Source organism: Scyliorhinus torazame, chromosome 7, assembly GCF_047496885.1.
Source record: "Scyliorhinus torazame isolate Kashiwa2021f chromosome 7, sScyTor2.1, whole genome shotgun sequence".
Classification (NCBI taxonomy): Eukaryota; Metazoa; Chordata; class Chondrichthyes; order Carcharhiniformes; family Scyliorhinidae; genus Scyliorhinus; species Scyliorhinus torazame.
In genome coordinates, this window is record NC_092713.1 from 163,711,865 (window position 1) to 163,733,980 (window position 22,116).

At 50.2% G+C, this 22,116-nt stretch overlaps 1 long non-coding RNA gene across 1 annotated transcript in view; it reads right to left on the reverse strand.

Moving 5' to 3' along the window:
* Nucleotides 1-3,995: 3,995 nt before the first annotated feature.
* The window catches only part of LOC140426665 (uncharacterized), a 77,030-nt gene continuing 58,909 nt past the window's right edge, over nt 3,996-22,116 (reverse strand). Inside the window, exons 3-4 of the long non-coding RNA XR_011948254.1 lie at nt 18,354-18,586; nt 3,996-4,461 (exon numbers count right to left, since the gene is read on the reverse strand). This is a non-coding gene — a long non-coding RNA (uncharacterized lncRNA). The remainder of the gene's footprint in view (nt 4,462-18,353; nt 18,587-22,116) is intronic.

Below are 22,116 nucleotides of genomic sequence, written 5' to 3' on the forward strand. Positions count from 1 at the left end.
CCGGTGCCTTCCCCGCCTGCATGCTTCCTATCCCTTTGATCAGCTCCTCCAGCCCAATCGGGGGCCTCAGTCCCGCCACCAGTCCCTCTTCCACCTTTGGAAACCTCAATTGGTCCAGGAAATGGCTCATCCCTCCCTCCTCTCGTGGGGGCTCGGATCGGTACAATTCCTCATAGATGTCCCTGAAGACCCCATTGATGGCAACCCCACTCCGCACCACGCTCCCTCCCCTGTCCTTAACTCCCCCAATCTCCCTAGCTGCGTCCTGCTTCCGAAGCTGATGCGCCAGCACAAATCGCCCCCTGGGCCTTCCTCCACTGCACCTCCGCCTTCCTGGTGGTCACCAGGCCTGGAGGCTGCGCCTCTTCCTCAACAATCCTTCCTCAGGCTCTTCTGCATACCTCCTGTCTACCCTCATCATCTCCCCCACCAGCCTCTCCCTCTCCCCCTGCTCCCTCCACTCCTTGTGGGCCCTAATGGAGATCAGCACCCCTCCACCATCGCCTTCAGTGCCTCCTATACCATCCCCACTCAGACCTCCCCGTTGTCATTGGTCTCCAAGTACCTCTCTATACTTCCTCGGACCCACTCGCTCACCTCCTCGTCCGCCAACAGCCCCACCTCCAAGCGCCACAGCGGGCGCTGGTCCCTCTCCTCCCCATCTCCAAGTCCACCTAATGCGGGGCGTGGTCCGAAATGGCTATTGCCGAATACTCGGTATCCTCTACTCTCGCTAACAGCGCCCTACTCAAAATGAAAAAGTCGATTTGAGAATAAGCCTTATGGACATGTGAGAAGAATGAAAATTCCCTAGCCCCCGGCCTTGCAAATCTCCAAGGGTCCACCCCTCCCATTTGGTCCATAAATCCCTCAACACTCTAGCCGCCGCCGGCTTCCGACCCGTCCTCGACCTGGAGTGATCCAGTGCCGGATCCAACTCCACGTTAAAGTCTCCCCCCATTTTCAGGCCCCCCGCTTCCAAGTCTGGGATCCGACCCAACATACGCCGCATAAAACCTGCATCGTCCCAGTTCAGAGCATACACATTGACCAGTACCACCCTCTCTCCCTGCAACTTACCACTTACCATTATGTACCTACCACCATTATCTGCCACAATGCTCGACGCCTCGAATGACACCTTCTTTCCCACCAAGTTCGTCACCCCTCGATTTTTGGCATCTCGCCCCGAATGAAAAACCTGACCTACCCACCCTTTCCTCAGTCTTACCTGGTCTGCCACCTTCAGGTGTGTCTCCTGGAGCATAACCACATCCGCCTTGAGCCCCTTCAGGTGCGCGAACACGCCGGCCCGCTTAACCGGCCCATTCAGTCCCCTTACATTCCAGGTTATCAGCCGGATCAGGGGGCTACCCGCCCCCCCCTCCCCCGCCGACTAGCCATGACCCCTCCTCGGCCAGCCACGCGCCCGCACCCCACACCCGGCCCGTTCGCCACAGCGGCATACCCCCGTCTCGACCCCCCACTCGCTCCAGCTCCTCCTTGACCATAGCAGCAGCAACTCGATTCCCCCCCCCCCCCCCCCGGCTAGGACCCATCCAGACGGGAGCTGCCGAATGCGCGACCTACTCCTCCATGGCCGCCACCGGAAGCCTCGTCCCCGCTTCTTCAGTGGCCTTGGTAGATCTTTTCACAGTTGTTCCCTCTGCTGCTAGAATTCACCTTTAATAAAGGCCCTCAAGTCAGCTTGCAGCTTTAAGCTTGCCCTTCCCCCGCCTGCATGCTGGAAGAGGCTTTGTTTATCCTGCAGTTACAGCCAAATCTTTTACTGTTTCTGCCGGGTCTGGTAACCAAGAGACATACCATTCCTGGGGGACACTGTCGGGGGAATGTTGCAGTCTCCTTCCCACACCGAGAAATGTCAAACAAATGCCGTGGGGGCCCTGTAAAGAGCCCAAAAGTCCGTTCCAAGCAGGAGCTGCCGAATATGCGACCTAGCTCTGCATAGCCGCACCCGGAAGTCGGTCATGTGTTTTAATTGCGATACAATTTCTTTTGCTCCAGACACCATGCTTCTCTAATTCAACTGTATGTTTACCCAGATTCTGAACAATCTTGTCTTTACATTTTACAGCTTCACTGATTATTTTCCCTGCAGTCTTAGTTGGTAGCTTCACCCAAACTTCCTCTGTATTATCAATTGGTTTTAATATCTTAATTTTACCTGCATCTATCTTTATCAAATCTTTTCCTGCCATCAGATTCTCATTTCCTGATACTGCAAGTAATTCTTCAATTTAACTGTTGGTCCAATATCTTTATTCTCCAAATCTCCTTCTTCAATGTATTTAATATTCTGCACATCATTTTATTTTGCTGGTGACATTCTTGTGATCGTCGGGCACTAGGAGCTATGCCGTGTCAATTTCAATGCACCAGTTTCAAAGTAATTTCCTGCACACAGCTGACTGCTGCCGAGTAAAAACTTCTTTATCTGAATATTCTGAGACCAATTTAGTTCTGAACATACTGATTTCCTACCTCATAATACTGATCACATTTCTGCCTGCCATTTATAACTTCCAATTAATGTGAAACCCGGTTTTACAAAATACAACATTTTAAAAACCACAAACACCACCAGAAATTCACAAAGCCTTACTAAACATACACACACTCATTCATCCACTCAGATCTTAGATCTCTACTTTGTAGGGCTTCACAAATCCTTATTAAACACACACACACACATTTATCCACTGCGATCTTGAACCTCTATTCAGCAGGGTTTTAGTTACTCTTAACAAAAATTGAGACCCCTCCGTGCTGTCAAGTCTCTCTTATGCAGGAGTTTTTTTGCCTCTGTTAATCTTTTCCACTCTTGTTTCATTGCTTCAACTCTCTTGACCGTGTTTCGGAGCAAGAGGATTATTCTAATTGCCATTTTTCAGATTTCTAACTTCTGTTCCTGGTTGTCCCTTTCAGTTACAATCTGAAATTAAGGATAAGTACCCTTTCTGGGCCCTATCCAAGACTAACTAAGGCACTATCTTCCTGTCTTAGTTAAGGGTCGATTGGTTATTGGTTTCTAAAGATTCTAGGCATCCCTATTTCTCTAGGAAATCCCTCACAAATCTGCCTTACTCTAAGGATGATTTATTTTTTGGCCTCCTTTTACCAGTAATGGATGCAATATTTTCAGTGCTGTCACCAAGATGTCTTGCAGACTTTTTCTCAGGGTCAGTATCTTCTAGTCTACTGATTTTCATACCCAACCTGAGTTTCAGACCCCTCGATCCACAGAATATCCTTACAAAAGTCAATCACACATGACTTTCCAGACTAAACTCGGCAGGTAAAGTCTGACTCACGCATACACCAGAAACTTCTAATATTCTAGCCTTTGTGCCGGTTAGAAACTTCTAATATTCCAACTGTTTCTTGGGAACTGGAAACTTCTAATATTCTAGACCCCACTCTAGCCCCCATTCTGCTCAGCTAGAAACTTCTAATATTCTAGCCTCACTTTACCTAGAAACTTCTAATATTCCAGGTCTCCACGCTGGGTGCCATGGAGAAAGCAAAACAACCGGCTGGGCGTAATTAACACAGTGCTAACACGTCGGGTGCCATGTAGAAAATAAAGCAACACGCTAGGCGTAATTAACACAGTTTTAATTAAACGTTGGGCGCCATGTTGTTGAAAACTCACCACTATTCTTAGAATTCCCCCTATACCAAAAAGGGTCGATATTCTATATGGTGAACAGGGATTCTCACTCCCTGACTCCTATGCAGGCTTCAGTGGGTGCTATTCAGGTCAAACTATGTTTTCAAGTTATCCCCCGGTATAACCCATACCTTCACAGAAGAATTTTACCTACTTACCCACTAGTAGCATTGATATCCTGTGTCCTGCGTTGCTAAGTAAGTGAAGTAGGCTTAGGAATAAACATTGTTTCAGGTTAAAACATTTAAGTTATTTTATTATTATATATATATATATTTTTAAAGATGCAATTACTGTCTTTACAGAAAAGTAAAAAGATCTTGCTTCCGGATCCTTCTGGTTGGTTGACGGGACCTTCAGGCCCAACTTGACAATCAATCTTCTTTTTAAAATCTGGTCTTCTTTAGATGTATTCGCTGTGTCCTATCTTTCCCATGTACCGAGCTGTGAGAGCTGGCTCTGCTGGCTGTCCCCTTTCTTCGGGTTTATATATTTTTCTAACAGTTATTAAGTTTTTATGACTTTATTGTAAAGTAACTATTATTTCACTTGGATTGTAAAAGGTACCTTCAATCTGAATTTTTCTAACATGACTCAGCATTCATTTTGGGCATGACATCAGCTCATAGATCTGATTACATTGTGTCGTTTGTGATGTTCAAAATGCTTTGTTTTCAAGAGGGGTGTTCATTTTGATCCCTGGAGAGACTGGCCCTGGTCAGCGGACAGCTGCACGTGAAGGAGGAGTGGGGATCGCAACAAGACACTGCCTGAAAGTCAGAGCACGGAGAGGATAAGACAAAAACAAACTTTTTTATTTCCTGAAAATGTAAAAAACTTTTTAAAAAAAAAAATTTCAAACAAACAAAAAATAAATTCCTTTTTCTAAAAAAAAATTGTTTTTAAAAGGAAAAAAAACCCTTGGTTTTTTTTTCTTGCGGGGAGCCGGGGGGGGGGGGGGGGGAAGAATCTCTTTTTCGCACCAAAACCCAGGGAAAAAAAAGAGAAAGGCACATAATAGGAATATTCCTGCAAATAATAATAATAAATCGGGGGACGGCGAGATGTAAGAAGGAGCAGCAGCGAAGGCGAAGGAAAAAGGCAGGAGCTGCGGCCGCGCAGGCAAACGACCCCACGGGGCGAGGCGCTGGTTCCCGAACCAGGAAGCGGAAAAGCTGGCGAGCCGAGCAGCGGAGCAGGAACAGGACGTGGCGACCATCCTCCCCCCATCCCCCGCACAGGGGGAGGAATGGAGAAGCGTGCTGAAAGTGGAAATAAACGCCATAAAGGAGGAGATAAAAACGGAGATAAACGTCATGAGGGAGGCACTCAGGACGGAGCTCCACACAATGATGAAGGAGATGCTGGCGGAGGCAACGGACAAAATGCAGCGAACCATCGATGGCCTGGAACGGAAGGTGGAGGCGCAGAAGAAAACGATTCAGGAGTTGGAGAAGGTCACCTCGGACCAGAGCGACCGGATGGTAACTCAGGAAACCGAGGTGAAAAGGCTGGTAACAACCCAGGGAGCCTAAGAGGGAAAGTGGAGGACCAGGAAAATAGGTCCAGACGGCAGAATATCAAAGTAGTGGGTCTGCCAGAGGGGATGGAGGGCAGAGACCCAATAGGCTACATCATCCAAATGCTGGGCAAGCTGGTGGGAAGGGAGAAATTTCCAAACCCACCAGAAATCGACAGGGAGCACAGGTCGCTCTGACCGAGGCCCAAAGCCGGGGGGCAGCTCAGCGTGATTATCATGAAGCTGCACAGGTTCCAAGACAGGGATAAAATCCTGAAGTGGGCCCGGCAGATGAAATAGAGCACGTGGGAAGGGAAGATCAGAAGGGTGTACCAGGACATTGGGGTGGACCTGGCCAAAAGAAGGGCTGAATTCAACAGGGCCAAACCAGCACTCTACAAAAGTAATGTGAAACTTGGGATGTTATTCCCGGCCAAACTCTGGGTAACATTTGAGGGGAAGGAGCCGTTTTTTAACACCCCAGTGGTAGCGGAGGAGTTCGTTAGAGCGAACAAACTGGGGGAGGGACAGCCGCAACGGCCATCATGAAAGCAACTGATGTGTTAGGCAGGTCGGTTCGGTGTGGACTGCACTTGATGCAGCGATGCGAGAAACAGACCTCTAACACTGTAGAAGATCCAACACGGTTTTATTGAACGATAGAACTAACATATATATTTAACTGTGGGTCGACAGTATACTGAACTGACTGGAGACCTTATACTAGCCTGACCAGACTTACTAGCTACCGCATGGTGGCTCGTGGACTCTGACCGTCTCAGTGGCTGGGTCCAGAGAGAGCGGGAAACCTAGTGCCCTCTGGCTTTATAGTGGTGGTGTCCTGTCTGGTGATTGGCTGTGCTGTGTTGTATGCTTACTGGTCATCCTGTGTGTCAATCACTGCCTGTCTGCATCTCATTATATACATGCGTGGATATTTTGACATCTCCCCCCTTTTTCTTTAAAAAAAAAAAAATACTAAGGTGTGGATGCTTATAAATATATATATATCTGTACCTGACTAGATAGAATATAGTCTCAGAATACAGGCGGGAGATAGAGAACCTAGTGGAGTGGTGCAGTGACAACAATCTCTCCCTCAATGCCAGCAAAACTAAAGAGCTGGTAATTGACTTCAGGAAGCAAAGTACTGTACACACCCCTGTCAGCATCAACGGGGCCGAGGTGGAGATGGTTAGCAGTTTCAAATTCCTAGGGGTGCACATCTCCAAAAATCTGTCCTGGTCCACCCACGTCGACGCTACCACCAAGAAAGCACAACAGCGTCTATAATTCCTCGGGAAACTAAGGAAATTCGGCATGTCCACATTGACTCTTACCAACTTTTACAGATGCACCATAGAAAGCATCCTATCGGGCTGCATCACAGCCTGGTATGGCAACTGCTCGGCCCAAGACCGCAAGAGACTTCAGAGAGTCGTGAACACAGCCCAGTCCATCACACAAACCTGCCTCCCATCTATTGACTCCATCTACACCTCCCGCTGCCTGGGGAAAGCAGGCAGCATAATCAAAGATCCCTCCCACCCGGCTTACTCACTCTTCCAACTTCTTCCATCGGGCAGGAGATACAGAAGTCTGAGAACACGCACGAACAGACTCAAAAACAGCTTCTTCCCCACTGTCACCAGACTCCTAAATGACCCTCTTATGGACTGACCTCATTAACACTACACCCTGTATGCTTCATCCGATGCCAGTTCTTATGTAGTTACATTGTATATGTTGTGTTGCCCTATTATGTATTTTCTTTTATTCCCTTTTCTTCCCATGTACTTAATGATCTGTTGAGCTGCTCGCAGAAAAATACTTTTCACTGTACCTCGGTACACGTGACAATAAACAAATCCAATCCAATACAGAAAGATGTCTAAACGAACGTATATACATAGAAAGGTTGCGATAGTGCAGATACATGGCAAACGAAACGATATTTACAGAGGTCCAATTGGTGAAGTCACAAAAATGTACAAAAGCTCAGTCTATAGATTTAATCTTTGTGGTGGGCGACAAATTCTTGTTGATCGCCGCAGAGGTGGATTAGGAGTTGCCTGCTCTTGGAGAGGCAGAATCGCTGGCATTGCGGTGGGCGCGTGGACCGGCAGGATTGCTGGTAGATCGGTGGCCTCGTGGTCGGGTACGTCCGGAGAAGGCATCGTAGGCAGCGGGGCACGCCGGTCAAGTAGCGGGCGTGGAACACTTTGCATTGCCCGTCTGTTGCACCGGAGCAGGGAGCCATCAGCCATGCGGACAAGGAATGATCTTGGGGCCACTTGTTTGAGCACAACAGCTGTGGCTGACCAGCTGCCCTCAGGCAACTGTACGCGAACATGATCAGTTGGGGCCAGCTCGGGCAGATCCGTGGCATGGGCATCGTACGTGGCTTTCTGGTGGGCCCATGACTGCTGCATTTTCTGTAGGACCGTGAGGTGATCAAGGTCGGGAACGTGGATGGCTGGAACTGTGGTCCTCAGAGTGCGATTCATGAGCATCTGGGCTGGAGATAATCCAGTGGACAGTGGAGTCACCCTGTATGCCAGTATCGCCAGGTTAAAATCGGAGCCTGAATCTGCAGCTTTGCACAGCAGCAGCTTTACAATGTGGACCCCTTTTTCGACCTTCCCGTTTGACTGCGGTAGTGGGGGCTGGAGGTAACGTGACGGAAGTTGTAGAACTGTGCGAAGTCAGACCATTCCTGGCTGTAAAAGCAAGGGCCGTTGTCGCTCATTACCGTGAGCGTTATCCCATGCCTGGCGAACGTTTCTTTGCAGGCTTTGATTACCGCCTTCGATGTGAGGTCGGACAGTTTCACTACTTCTGGGTAACTGGAGAAGTAGTCGACCAGGGGTACGTAGTCACACACCTTGGCGTGGAAAAGGTCTACACCTACTTTGGACCACGGAGAGGTCACAATCTCGTGAGCTGCAATGTTTCTTTGGGTTGAGCTGGCTGAAATTTCTGACAGGTAGGGCAGTTGAGGACTGTGTCGGCAATGTCCTGGCTGATGCCCGGCCAATAGACCGCCTCCCGAGCTCCTCGTCAGCATTTCCCGACCCCAAGGTGACCCTCATGGAGTTGGCCCAGCACCATAGCACGCATACTCTGACGAATTACGATCCTGTCGAGTTTCAGAAGGATTCCCTCCACCACCGTCAGGTCGTCTTTTACGTAATAGAACTGGGGACATTGTCCCTTCTGACAGCCATTGCTGAGGTGCTGTATCACATGCTGCAGCAGAGGATCCTTGGCTGTCTCCTCACGAATTTGGACCACCCGTTCGTCAGAGGCTGGGAGGTTGGTGGCACACAACTGCACTTGGGCTTCTATGTGGCAGATGAAGTCACTTTGTTCATGCGGTATGGTAATGGACCTAGACAGGGCATCTGCAGCGATCAGCTCTTTACCTGGCGTGTAGACCAGTTCGAAGTCGTAGCAGCGTAGCTTTAGAAGAATACGCTGTAACCGAGGTGTCATGTCGTTTAAATCCTTCTGGATTATGTGGACTAGAGGCCTGTGGCCCGTCTCTACCGTGAATTTCGGCAGGCCATAAACATAGTCGTGGAACTTGACTATCCCTGTTAGGAGGCCCAGACACTCCTTCTCAATCTGAGCGTACCATTGCTCAGTGGGCGTCATAGCCCTGGAGGCATACGCCACTGGAGCCCAGGGCGAGGAGACATCCCGCTGAAGGAGCACCGCCCCAATGCCGTCCTGGCTTGCAGCAGTTGATATCTTGGTTTCCTTGGTTGGGTCGAAGAACGCTAGGACTGGGGCTGTCCTGAGTTTTGCTTTGAGCTCGCGGCATTCCTCTTCATGCGTGGGCAGCCACTGGAATTCCGTCGACTTTGTGACGAGATGGCGGAGGTCCGTGGTGTGGGATGCCATATTGGGAATGAATTTCCCGATGAAGTTGACCAATCCCAGAAAGCGGAGGACCGCCTCTTTGTCCTCCGGGGTCTTCATGGCGTTGACCGCCAAGACCTTGTCGGCGTCTGGCCGTACGCCCCGCTGCGAAATGTGGTCACCTAGGAATTTGATCTCCGATTGACCAAATGAGCACTTGGCCCTGTTGAGCTGAAGACCATGTTCATGGATTCTTTGGAATACCTCCTTGAGGCGAGCGATGTGTTCCTGGGGCGTTGTGGACCAGATAATGACATCGTCAACGTACACTCGCACCCCCTCGATGCCCTCCATCATCTGTTCCATGATGCGATTAAATACTTCGGAGGCAGATATGATGCCAGAAGGCATCCGGTTGTAGCAGTAACGACCAAACGGGGTGTTGAACGTGCACAACTTGCGACTGGACGCGTCCAGCTGTATTTGCCAAAAACCCTTGGAGGTGTCGAGCTTTGTAAAGAATTTGGCATGAGCCATCTCACTGGTCAACTCTTCATGTTTTGGTATCTGGTAATGCTCCCTCATGATGTTTCGGTTTAGATCCTTAGGGTCAATGCAAATGCGAAGCTTCCCTGACGGCTCCTTGACACAGACCATGGAGCTGACCCAGGGCTCTGAAACCTTTGATATGATGCCCTGGTCTTGGAGGTCCTGTACTTGCTTTTTCAGACGATCCTTGAGGGGCGGCGGCATGAATTACAGGGGTGGCGTTCGGCTTGAGCAGGATTTTGTATCGGTATGGGAGCGTGCCCATTCCGTCGAACACGCTGTGGTACTGCGTGCTGATGTCATCTATGTCGGCTTGCAAGTTTCCATCGGGCAAGGCCGTCGTTGGTGATGATGACATGGTGTGAACGCGTTGATCAAGGTTCAGGAGTTTGCAGGCACGAGCACCGAGCAGAGATGCTCTGTCAGGCCCGACGATTTCAAACCACAGCGTTGCCTTAATCGCCTTATTGGATACCCCCAGTTGACACGAGCCACTGGCAGCTATGGCGTTACCATTGTAGTCAAGGAGCTGGCAGGCCGGCGGAAGAATGCATCGTTTGGCGCGGATGGTGTCGAGGTCGGATTTCGAGATGATGTTCGCCAATGCGCCAGTGTCCAGTTTGAACCGGATGCGGGCCTTGTTCACTGTGAGGACAGCAGACCACTCGTCATCGGGATCCACACTGAGGATAGAGAGGCGTTGCGTAGGTGTGGTGGAAGGCAGCGCATGTGTAGTTATGATGCCTACCCGGTATGGGGACTTGAGGCACTCAGCATCAGGGTCCATTGGACTGTCGGGATCGTAATCTGGCATGCCTTGTATTGAGCGGACACTTCTGCGCCGCAGCTGGGATCGCTGGCTGCTGAGCGGTGGAGCAGATCTGCAAAGGGCTGCGTAGTGGCCAAGCTTGCCACACTGTAGACACCGGCATCCTTTTGCCGGACATTGCCGCTTTAAGTGGGCGGAGCCACAATTCTGACACGTCATGATGCCGACGTCAGCGCATTCCATGCGCCATCGCGCATGCGCAGTGCGGTCGGTCGACGTGCGCACCTGCGCAGTCGGGTTGTTGGGCTCGTCGTCCACTCGGTTGTGGCGCACATGTGCAGGGACCTGGGAAAAACATGCAAAATGGCCACTCTCCTCGATGCTCAGGCCCTGCATTTGTGCAATGACCTGCACCCGTTCCGCCTCATGGGAGGCCAGCTTCGCAGTTTCTGCCGCCCTGATGTGGGAGTAACGATTCTTGACATGCTCATGGACAACGCACGTCTCGATAGCGACTGGGAGGGTCAACTCTTTGACTGTCAGGTGCTGCTGCCGAAGGGAGTTGGAGTGGACCCCGAAAACGATCTGATCCGGGATCATGGAATTAGCCGTCGAGTCATAGTTACATGACTGCGCTCGGATGCGGAGATGGGTGACGAAGGACTGAAAAGGCTCATCCTTACCCTGAAGCCTCTGCTGGAAAACATACCGTTCAAAGCTCTCATTCACCTCAATGTCGCAGTGGCTGTAAAACTTCAGCAGGACTGTTTTGAATTTTGTTTTGTCTTCGCCATCAGCGAACATGAGGGAGTTGTAGATGTGGATGGCGTGGTCCCCCGCGGTGGAGAGAAATAGTGCGATCTTCCTGGCATCCGATGCTGCTTCGAGGTCGGAGGCCTCGATGTACCAGAGGAACTTTTGCTTGAAGAGCTTCCAATTTGCGCCGAGGTTGCGGGAGATGCGGAGTTGCGGAGGAGGCTGGATGTTTTCCATGTCACCGGATAGCTGCTTGCTGGTCAATGCTGATTCATTCGAGGTAGGTCCGTCAATTTTCAGTGTCATTCCGTAGTACCGTGAGGGGTTAGGCAGGTCGGTTCGGTGTGGACTGCACTTGATGCAGCGATGCGAGTAACAGACCTCTAACACTGTAGAAGATCCAACACGGTTTTATTGAACAATAGAACTAACATACATATTTAACTGTGGGTCGACACTACACTGAACTGACTGGAGACCTTGTACTAGCCTGACCAGACTTACTAGCTACCGCATGGTGTTTGCATTGTGCTAGCTCGTGGACTCTGACTGTCTCAGTAGCTGGGTCCAGAGAGAGCGGGAAACCTAGTGCCCTCTGGCTTTATAGTGGTGGTGTCCTGTCTGGTGATTGGCTGCACTGTGCTGTGTGCTTACTGGTCATCCGGAGTGTCAATCACTGCCTGTCTGCATCTCATTATATACATGCGTGGATATCATGACAGCGACGGGGATGGAAAAGAAAGGAAGAATCGGAACAAAGAGCAGCGGGCAGACCGCAAACAGACAATACGATCACGAACTGTACACACGTGTTTGGTGCACTGTGCGGGACTGTGCTGACTTGTTCCCGGGCTCGTTCCATCTCTCAATGCAATGGGGGGGGGGAGCGAAGCAAGGTAACTGAGGGTGAGGAAGGCAGACAGGAGGGCGAGACAAGGTTTAGCAAAAGGAAGGTAAAACAGGACCCGAGCAGGGCAAGTACTGGGAGGGGGGCCACCGTGCTAGCGAGGACGGCCAACACGGGGGGGGGGGGGCAGGAAGAAAGGAGGGCCACGGCGCGCTTCTCAGGGGAGAGGGAGCGCCTGGCACAAAGAGTGGGGGGGGGGAGGGGGGACGACAGGGCAGAAGGGGGGGAAGAACACAGGGGATGGACAGAGGGACAGAGACTATGGGGGGGGGGGGGGGGGAGGAGCCGGGGGGAGAGCGCAAAATAGAAGAGAAGCAAAGAGAAGGGTGAGGTTGATAAGCAGCACGAACGCAGGCCTCGGCAGGCATGGAGCAGGGCGAGGAACCAAGATGACGCCACAAACAGCCACCCGGGAGGGCTTCAGGGCGAAGGGAGACCCTGGCGTGCAGGGGCGCAGCCACACGGCGTACACATAGCTGGCGGCCATGTTGCGTGCCCCCTGGACAAAAGGAAACCCCGGAGCCCTGGGACCCGACCTCATGGTGAGAGCGGCGACCGTGGCCATTTTGGACAGCTCCCTAACGAAGGGAAACCCCGGAGTGCAGGGGCGTGTCCACCAGGTAAGTATGGGTGATCCCACAGGACCGGGGGGGGGTCAGAAACTCCCCACCAGGATTGTTACCTGGAACTTAACGACTTAACGGCCCAGTGAAAAGCTCCAGAGTCTTCGCCCACCTAAGAAGCCTAAAAGCAGACATAATCTACCTACTAGAGACGCACCTGAGGGAGAAGGACCGACAGCAGGTAAGAAAGGGCTGGGTGGGACAGACATACCACTCATGCTACGGGTCGAGGGCTAGGGGAGTAGCAATATTAATTATTAAGAGGACAAAGTTTACGGAAACCAAGACAGTTACGGACCCAGGGGGACAGTACGTCATGGTCAGCGGTGTCCTGGAGAGGGCACCGCTTGTACTGGCAAATGTATATGCTCCCAACTGGGACGATACAGAATTCATAAAGAAGACCATGGCAGAAATCCCCGACCTTGACACACACCGACTGATCATGGGGGCGACTTCAACTGTGTACAGGACCCACTGACCGACTATCAAACCCCAGAGCAGGGAAAAAGACTGGCATGGCCAGGGAGCTGGCAGCATTTATGGAGCAGATGGGGGCGGTGGACCCATGGAGGTTCCTGCACCCAGGAGAGAAGGAATTTTCATACTTCTCACAAGCACACAAGATATACATCCATATCGACGACTTTGCAGTGGGGAAATCGGTGCTTCCAGGGATCACGGGAACAGAGTACTCCATGATCATTATCTCTGACCACGCTCCACACTATATGGATGTGAGGTTGGAGACAGGCCGGGCCCAGCGCCCCACGTGGAGGCTGAACACGGACCTCCTGGCTGACAAGGCCTTCTGTCAAAAACATCCCGGGCCATAGGCGACTACGTTAGTAACAACCAAAACGGGGAGGTCTCACCCTCCACGTTCTGGGAGGCACTGAAGGCCGTGATTAGAGGAGAGATCATAGCCTATAAGGCAAACAGAGATAAGGGTAGCTAGGCAACAACTGGAGGACTCCATCCTGGAAGTCAACAGAAAATACTCCAATGCCCCGACTGTAGAGCTGCTGGCGGAGAGGGAAAAGCTGCAAATGGACTTTAACCTGCTATCCACTAGGAAAGCAGTGTATCAACTCCGCCAGAAAGGGGGGTCATTTTACGAACACACAGACAAGGCTGGCTGCCTATTGGCTCACCAGCTGAGAAAGCAGGCAGCCACAAGGGAAATAGCGCAGGTAAAGGATAGCAGAGGCAGACTGGTAACAGAACCAAAGGAGGTCAATCGGGCATTTGAGACCATCTACTGGGGACTGAACGCCTCCGAGCCCCACAACAGGGACACGGGGATGAAACAGTTCCTAGACGGACTGGAACTACCAGTTGTGGGGGAAGACAGACGGGGGAGAGCTGGAAGCACCAATAGATCTGGGCCAAATCATGGAGAGCATCAGCTCCATGCAGGCGGGGAAGGCACCGGGACCCGACGGGTTCCCGGTGGACATCTACAAAAAATTTGCACCAGTCCTGGCCCCACACCTAAGGGACATGTTCGCGGACCCACTGGCAAGGGGTACCCTACCCCCAATGCTAACGCAGGCCACAATCTCACTGATACCCAAAAAGATAAAGACCTGATGGAATGCGGATCATACAGACCCATTTCACTGCTGGACGTGGATGCGAAAATACTCGCAAGGGTCCTGGCCAAAAGGCTGGAGGGCTGTGTACCAGAGGTGGTCGCAGAGGACCAAACCGGCTTTGTCAAGGGTAGGCAGCTCACAGCGAACATCAGGCGGCTGCTGAAGGAAATAATGAGCCCCTCTGGGGAGAGAACACCAGAGGTGATCATCTCCCTGGACGCAGAAAAGGCCTTCGAAAGAGTCAAATGGAAATACCTCCTCGAGGTACTGGAACGGTTTGGGCTAGGGGCGGGGTTCACCGCCTGGGTGAGGCTCTTGTACAACGCTCCCAAAGCGAGCGTCCAAACTAACACCACCAGCTCTGAATACTTCCAGCTACAGAGAGGAACAAGACAGGGCTGCTCCCTGTCCCCACTCTTGTTCGCGCTAGCGACCGAACCCCTGGCGATAGCCCTGCAGGACGCAAAAAGCTGGAAGGGAATCCGGAGAGGAGACCGAGAGCACAGAGTCTCACTCTATGCAGATGACCTGCTCCTCTGTGTCTCGAAGCCACAGGAGGGACTGAAGGCAATACTGCAAATCCTGAAAGAGTTTGGAACCTTCTCGGGCTACAAACTTAACCTGGGCAAAAGGAAGGCATTCCCAGTGAACCCAAACAGCTGGAGAGGCTCCCGTTCAAAACAGCCCAGAATAGATTCCGCTACCTGGAGATCCAGATAGCCAGAGACTGGACACAGATCCACAAGTGGAACCTGACCAGCCTGGTGGAGGAAGTAAGAAAAGACCTTCAAAGGTGGGGCTCACTCCCACTCTCCCTGGTGGGGAGAGTGCAGACGATCAAGATGAACGTACTGCCAAGGTTCCTCTTCCTGTTTAGATCCATCCCGATCTTCATCCCCAAGGCTTTTTCCCAAAATGTAGACAGTCTAATCATGGCGTCTGTGTGAGAGGGCAAGAACCCGAGATTACCCAAACCGACACTGCAAAGAGGGAAAGTCAGAGAGGGCCTGGCTCTCCCGAACCTACAATACTACCACTGGGCAGCAATGGCAGAAAGAGTGAGGGGATGGGTACAAGAACCCGACACAGATTGGGTACAAATGGAGGAGGCATCCTGTAAAGGAACAACCCTGCGGGCCCTGGCCACAGCAGCACTCCCATCCTCCTCAACAAGGTACACAACGAGCCCAGTGGTAGCGGCCACGCTGAGAACGTGGACCCAGTTGAGACAGCACTTTGGGATGGCCAAAATGTCCCTTATGGCCCCCATCTGCGGCAATCACAGATTCCCCTCAGCCATGCTAGATATCACCTTCAAAAGATGGAAGCGGGACGGGGGCACACTGACGGTCGGGAACTTCTACGTGGGGCACAGACTGGCGACACTGGACGAACTAACGAGGAAGTGGAGGCTAGCAAAAGGACAGGAAATGAAACACATCCAAATAAAGCAGTTCCTCCGCAAAGAGACGGTAGGGTACCCAGCGGCCCCAGAAAGCACCTGATAGGCACAAGCAGCGAGAAGGGGGGGCTTTATGGGAAAATATACGGACAGCTACTGGACAGAGCCCGGACACCACTGAATGAGACCAGACAAAAATGGGAGGACGAACTGGGGACAGAGGTGGGATGGGGACTCTGGAGCGAAGCACTGAGCAGGTTGAGCTCCACCTCCTCCTGCGCAAGGCTAAGCCTAATGCAGCTCAAAGTTGTGCACAGAGCGCTCCTGACCAGAACCCGAATGAGCAGATTCTTCCCGGAGGTGGAGGACAAATGTGAATGGTGCCAGAGGGGCCTGACCAACCACACCCACATGTTTTGGGCTTGCCCCAAGCCTGCTGGGTTCTGGACAGCCTTCTCCGAAGTGTCATGTGAGGGTACCTTTAAGACATGGATGTTTAAGCAATGTACCTTTAAGAAAACTGTGATGTCTGAGAGTGGGTGGGGCTGAGCTCAGGTCAGCCGTTTTTGCAGTTTAGTTTTGCAGTTGGAAAAAGCAGTTTGTGTGTGTCTGTGTGTGTCCAGAGAGCTGCAGGAAGAAAGCAAGGTGCTGGAGCTGAAGTCAACCAAGCTAATATATCTCTGTCATTTTACAGAAAATATATATATCCTTTAACCTGATGTGATACTGTTTAAAGGTGTGAAGTCTCTTGGAAGTTTGAAGGGACATTTTAAGGAGTTATTTACTGTTGCAATATTTTCTGAGTTATCTTTGAAGTAAGGGGTGTTAAGAGATCCAATGTCCAGGCCTTGACTACATAAAGATGTAGTTACATTTTGTCAATCATGTCATACATGTCAAGTGATAGGGAAACCTCAAGCAGTGATAAAACCAGTGCCCTTAGTACCCATTCCAGCATTTGAGGAACCATTTTACAAGGGTCCTAATCGATTGTGTAGGACCGCTTCCTAAAACAAAAAGTGGGAATCAATATCTTTTGCCTATAATGGATGTGTCTACTAGGTTTCCAGAGGCCATTCCAGTACGTAATATTACAGCTAAAAGGATTGTGGAGGAGTTACTTAAATTCTTTACTAGATATGGACTACCCACAGAAATTCAATCGGATCAAGGATCAAATTTTACTTCAAGGTTGTTCAAAGACGTTATGGATAGCTTAGGAATAAAACAATTTAAATCAACTGCGTACCATCCAGAATCGCAGGGAGCATTAGAAAGGTTGCATCAGACATTAAAGACAACGTTAAGGGCGTATTGTCAAGATTACCCTGAGGATTGGGATAAAGGAATACCATTCGATTGTTTGCAATTAGGGATGCGCCTAATGAGTCTACCAGATTTAGTCCTTTTGAACTAATTTTTGGTCATGAGGCAAGAGGACCACTTAAATTGATTAAGGAAAACTTTGTGGGCGAGAAATCGGAAATTACACTATTTGATTACGTGTCAAATTTTAGGGAACGATTAAATAGAGCAGGTGAATTGGCTAGACAGCATTTGAAAGTTGCACAAAATGTGATGAAACGGGTAGCGGACAAGAAATCCAAAGTTCGTAGTTTTGCCAGTGGGGATAAAGTTTTAGTGTTGTTACCAGTGGTAGGGGAGCCTTTAAAAGCAAAGTTTTGTGGACTGTATCAGATTGAAAGGAAATGAAGTGAGGTGAATTATGTGGTAAAAACACCAGATAGAAGGAAGACTCACCGAGTGTGTCATGTGAATATGCTTAAAATGTACTTTGAAAGGGAAGGAGAGATAAAGGAGGTTTTAATGATTCTAACTCAAAGTGACGAACCAAATCCAGATGACTGTGAATTTGACATACCTCAAATTAAATTGGAAAATGAGGATGTTCTTAAAAATTGGGATGAATTGTTACGTTACCTTCCAGAGGAAAAACAAACTGACCTGAAAGAGTTATTGATATCACATGGGCAAGTTCGTAGAGATAAATTGGAAAGTACTCAAATGACTATACATGATGTAGATGTGGGAAATGCTGTTCCTATCAAACAACATCCATACAGACTTAACCCTTTAAAATTGGCACAGGTTAACAGAGAGATTGAGAGTATGCTGAAGAATGCCATAATTGAAGTGGGTTGCAGCTAATGGAGCTCACCCATAGTGATGGTACCTAAACCAGACGGTACCCAACGGTTGTGTGTGGACTATAGAAAGGTTAATGCAATTACAAGAATTGAGTCTTATCCTATCCCACGTTTGAAGGATGGCATTGAGAAAGTGGGACAATCTGCTTTTATTTACAACTTCCAGACATGGAAAGAACATTTAAAGCATCGTATGGAGTTCTTCGATCGATGTCAGGTGGCGGGTTTGGTGATGAACGTTTTCCTCCATGGGGTGTAACCCATGGTAATCCACATGATAACCCAGGTAGGTGACCTTGGTTGTGTTAAAAATTAATTTTTCCATGGGGAGGCGGACCTTCACCTCTTTGAAACACAGGACAACCTTGGCCAGGTCAGATGATCCCATGGTCAGGACATCATCAATGTATATCGCCACTCCTGGGAGTCCACACAGGATGTTTTCCATCACCCACTGGAAGATAGCGCAAGCGGAAGAAACACCAAAAGGTAGCTAAGTATACTCACATAGCCTACGATGTGTGTTGATGGTCATGAACCGCCTGGAGTTCAAGGCCAAAGGCAGCTGGAGGTACGCAAGGCTCATGTACAATTTGGAAAATGTGTAGCATTTCACTGCTGAGCTTGGCGAATAGGTCCTCAATACGCGGGACGGGTTAGCGATCCAGACTGTCATCTTGTACTCCTCGCAGAGGTGGATGGAGCTGTCAGGCTTTATCACCAACACAACTGGTGTTGTCCTGTTGGAGAATTGGACAGGCGTATTATCTTCAACCCTACAAGACAGTCCAACTCCGCGTCCAGTTTTGACCATAATGCATACAGTGCAGGCTGGTTGGGCATTTGGGTCGCGCTGATGCAGGCCACAACCCCTCTGATGGTGCCTAACCCCTCCTGAAACATAGAATTTACAGTCATAGAATTTACAGTTCAAAAGGAGGCCATTCGGCCCATGGAGTCTGCACCAGCCTTTGAAAAGAGCACCCCACTTAAGCCCACCCTATCCCCGTAACCCAGTAACCCTACCTAACCTTTTTTTGGACACAAAGGGGCAATTTATCATGGCCAATCCACCTAACCTCCACATCTTTGGACTGTGAGAGGAAACCGGAGCACCCGGAGGAAACCCACACGCACACGGGTGAAAAGTGCAAACTCCACACAGTCACCTGAGGCTGGAATTGAACCCGGGACCATGGAGTTGTGAGGCAGCAATGCTAACCACAATGCCACCGAACCGGAACCTGGCCAGGACCACCTCAGGGCTATGTGGGTGCATTATGTGGGTGCATCCACCACTGATGGCTGGAATGCCATCTGCTGTCCATATTCTCCTGGGACCATGGGGCTGCCCGCGATTGCCAGCGGTTCACCTATGTATGTGGCGAGGCGGGCATTAGTGCTGCTGACAGCCCTTTGTGAACCTAGGGTCACGGGTTGTGCAGGTGTCCCACCAGGCCACCCCCCTAGGTGCCCGCTGGCTCCAGCCGACCTATCAGCTGTATGGGCACACTCCAGCACAACCAGTGCCATCTTGTTGGCTGGGACGAGTGTGTGTGGGGAGTGTAATGTGTATATTCGGCTGTAGCTTGTCAGCCTCCCGAGTGTCATCATGGATCCAGCGAATCCCACGCTGTTTTCCATTGGAATCGATTGAGTTCACGTGGCGCTGGTACTAACCCCTCCACAGTTGCTGAACCGGTCCCGGTTCGCCGCCGGGTTTGCTGTTGCAGAACTCCATGAATCCTGCCCCAGCATCAACACTTAGTCTCAGAAACGGAGAATCCCGCCATGGTGTTTCCTGTTCAGTGCTCCCCTTATCCTGGATAGGGAATCTGCAATCTCATTATAAGTCTCCTTTTTCCCCACAATTGTAACACTGCACAGTTCCTAACCCTTTGGAGCCTCCTTCATGATCCTATTCTGAGGGACTGTCCTCTTTATTTTGCAACCTCATTGGTACTGGGATGCTCCTGCACCTCTATTTCAGTAATTCCCGGCTTGGGTCACTGTCTGTGCGGAGTCTGCACGTTCTCCCCGCCTCTGCGTGGGTTTCCTTTCCTCCGGGTGCTCCGGTTTCCTCCCACAAGTCCCGAAAGACGTGCTGTTAGGTGGATTGGACATTCTGAATTCTCCCTCTGTGACCTGAATAGGCACCAGAATGTGGCGTCTAGGGGATTTTCCCAGTAACTTCATTGCAGTGTTAATGTAAGCCTACTTGTGACAGTAATAAAGATTATTACTATTATTAACTGTTGCTTTTCCAATACACATTGGACATGTAACTCCTCTCTGAAGGTGCAACTCCCCTCTTTAATTTTTCATTTTTTCCAATTAAGGGGCAATTTAGCGTGGCCAATTCACCCAGCCTGCACATCTTTGGGTTGTGGGGGCGAAACCCACACAAACACGGGGAGAATGTGCAAACTCCACACGGTCAGTGACCCAGGGCTGGGATCGAACCTGGGACCTCAGTGCCGTGAGGCAGCAGTGCTAACCACTGTGCTACCGTGCCGCATGGCCCTCTCAAAGCCCAGTGTGATACACTTTTGTGTGGTTCAGTAAGGAGGCGCATACGGAGAAGCTAGTGAAATCAGGTTGCTTCTCCAAAATCTCAGTTAGGTTAGTTTCAGAACTTTAAGCCAGGAACAAAATAATTGGTGTGTGGAGGGTGAGAAAGAAGGAAGGAAACAAAAAATCAAAATGAGACCTAAGTTGCCTCAATTAGTTTGGCTGGGTCACTGCCCTCTGCTATCCTGAGTGCCTAGCTCCCAGTTAAGTGTTCCTTTGAGCTCAATGCAGTGTAAGATGCTGAATTAACTGATCTCAAGCAGTGGGAAGTGGGGGTGGAATGGGGTGGGTGTTGGAGGGTGCCGTGTTTGTGAAGGGACTGATTTGGATATTTCCAGGATTAGGAGGTGAAAATAAGAAAGAGTGCTTCTTGGTCCCAATGTGGTCCTGATCTCTATCCAGGGATGACTGACAGTGGACGGAGTCCAGCAAAGACAAGATGACTCTCAGTTATGAAGATTCTGTGGTCAACTTGCTTACAGGCTGTCACTATCCAATCAGAATAAAAGAGGAGGGAATTTGAGTTTCACAAGCCCTAGGTTAGACCACACCTGGAGTTACAGGGAACTCCGCAGCTTAGGAAGGATATGTTTGACCTTGGAATGAGTGTAGATTTACCAGAAAGGGTTAAATAACCTGTATTCTCTGGAATTTAGCAAGTTGAGGGGCGATTTGACCAAAGTTTTCTAGGGCCAGGGGAGGGGGGGGGGGGGGGGGGGGAGCAGGGCGGGAGAGTGAGGTGTTGCCAGGGGAACATGCCGAGTGGCCGGGGTGACCCCACATGGGACTGGGGCGGTGCCCAGTCATCGACAGTACCCTTGGCATTAGGGATGGGTGCTAGTGCCAGAGGTGCCGGCCACCGACAGGGCCTGGGGTGCGGGGTTGGGGGGCATGGGGAACACGCGGGGGCAGGGTTTGCAATGCCAACCAGGGCCACCATGTAGCTCATTGGACCTGGTTGGGCACGGGGCAACGCACTATGCTAACATGGTCAGCCTTTCACCCCTGCAAATAATGGTTATTGGAATTCAACCAGCGGGATTCGGCGCCATTGCCGACATGCCCTGGGTCCAGGGGGTGATCGACGGGATGCATGTCCCCCTATGAGCACCAGCGGATGACAGGCCGCTCTAAAGAAACCGAAAAGGGTTCCACTCGATGAATGTGCAGTTGATATGTGACCATCAGATGCGCATTTAACAATTCCAGGATAACAATTAAAAAATGATCAAAATCTACTATTATATTCCAAGTATAAATTATCTAAGAGCTACTACAAATGCAGCTATCCACTACGACGACTATCTCCAGACTCCCCGAGGTAACAGTATCACGTGGTTGTCCTTTGCTGCCACCTGCTGGTTGGAGGTCGTATCTGTTAATATTTACATGATTGCTTATTCATATCATCACATCCCCTTTCCTTTGGAAATGAACAACATTTGCAAACATATTTCAATTCAATTCATATGATATGCAGAATATTTGAATTATTTACATGTTCAATGTCCATCACAAATTCAATCTGTCTGGCTTTCTTCTATGTCTTGTCGACCTTCTAAGCATTGGTTGAACATATGAGTTTGACTTGCATTTTAATTGTTTCTGAAGATGGTTTTTGCTGTTTTTCTGCACTTTGTACATCTTCAGCTTATTCTGTTTCTGTGTGCTGAGGTAGCATTTGCTCAGTTGTCCTGAG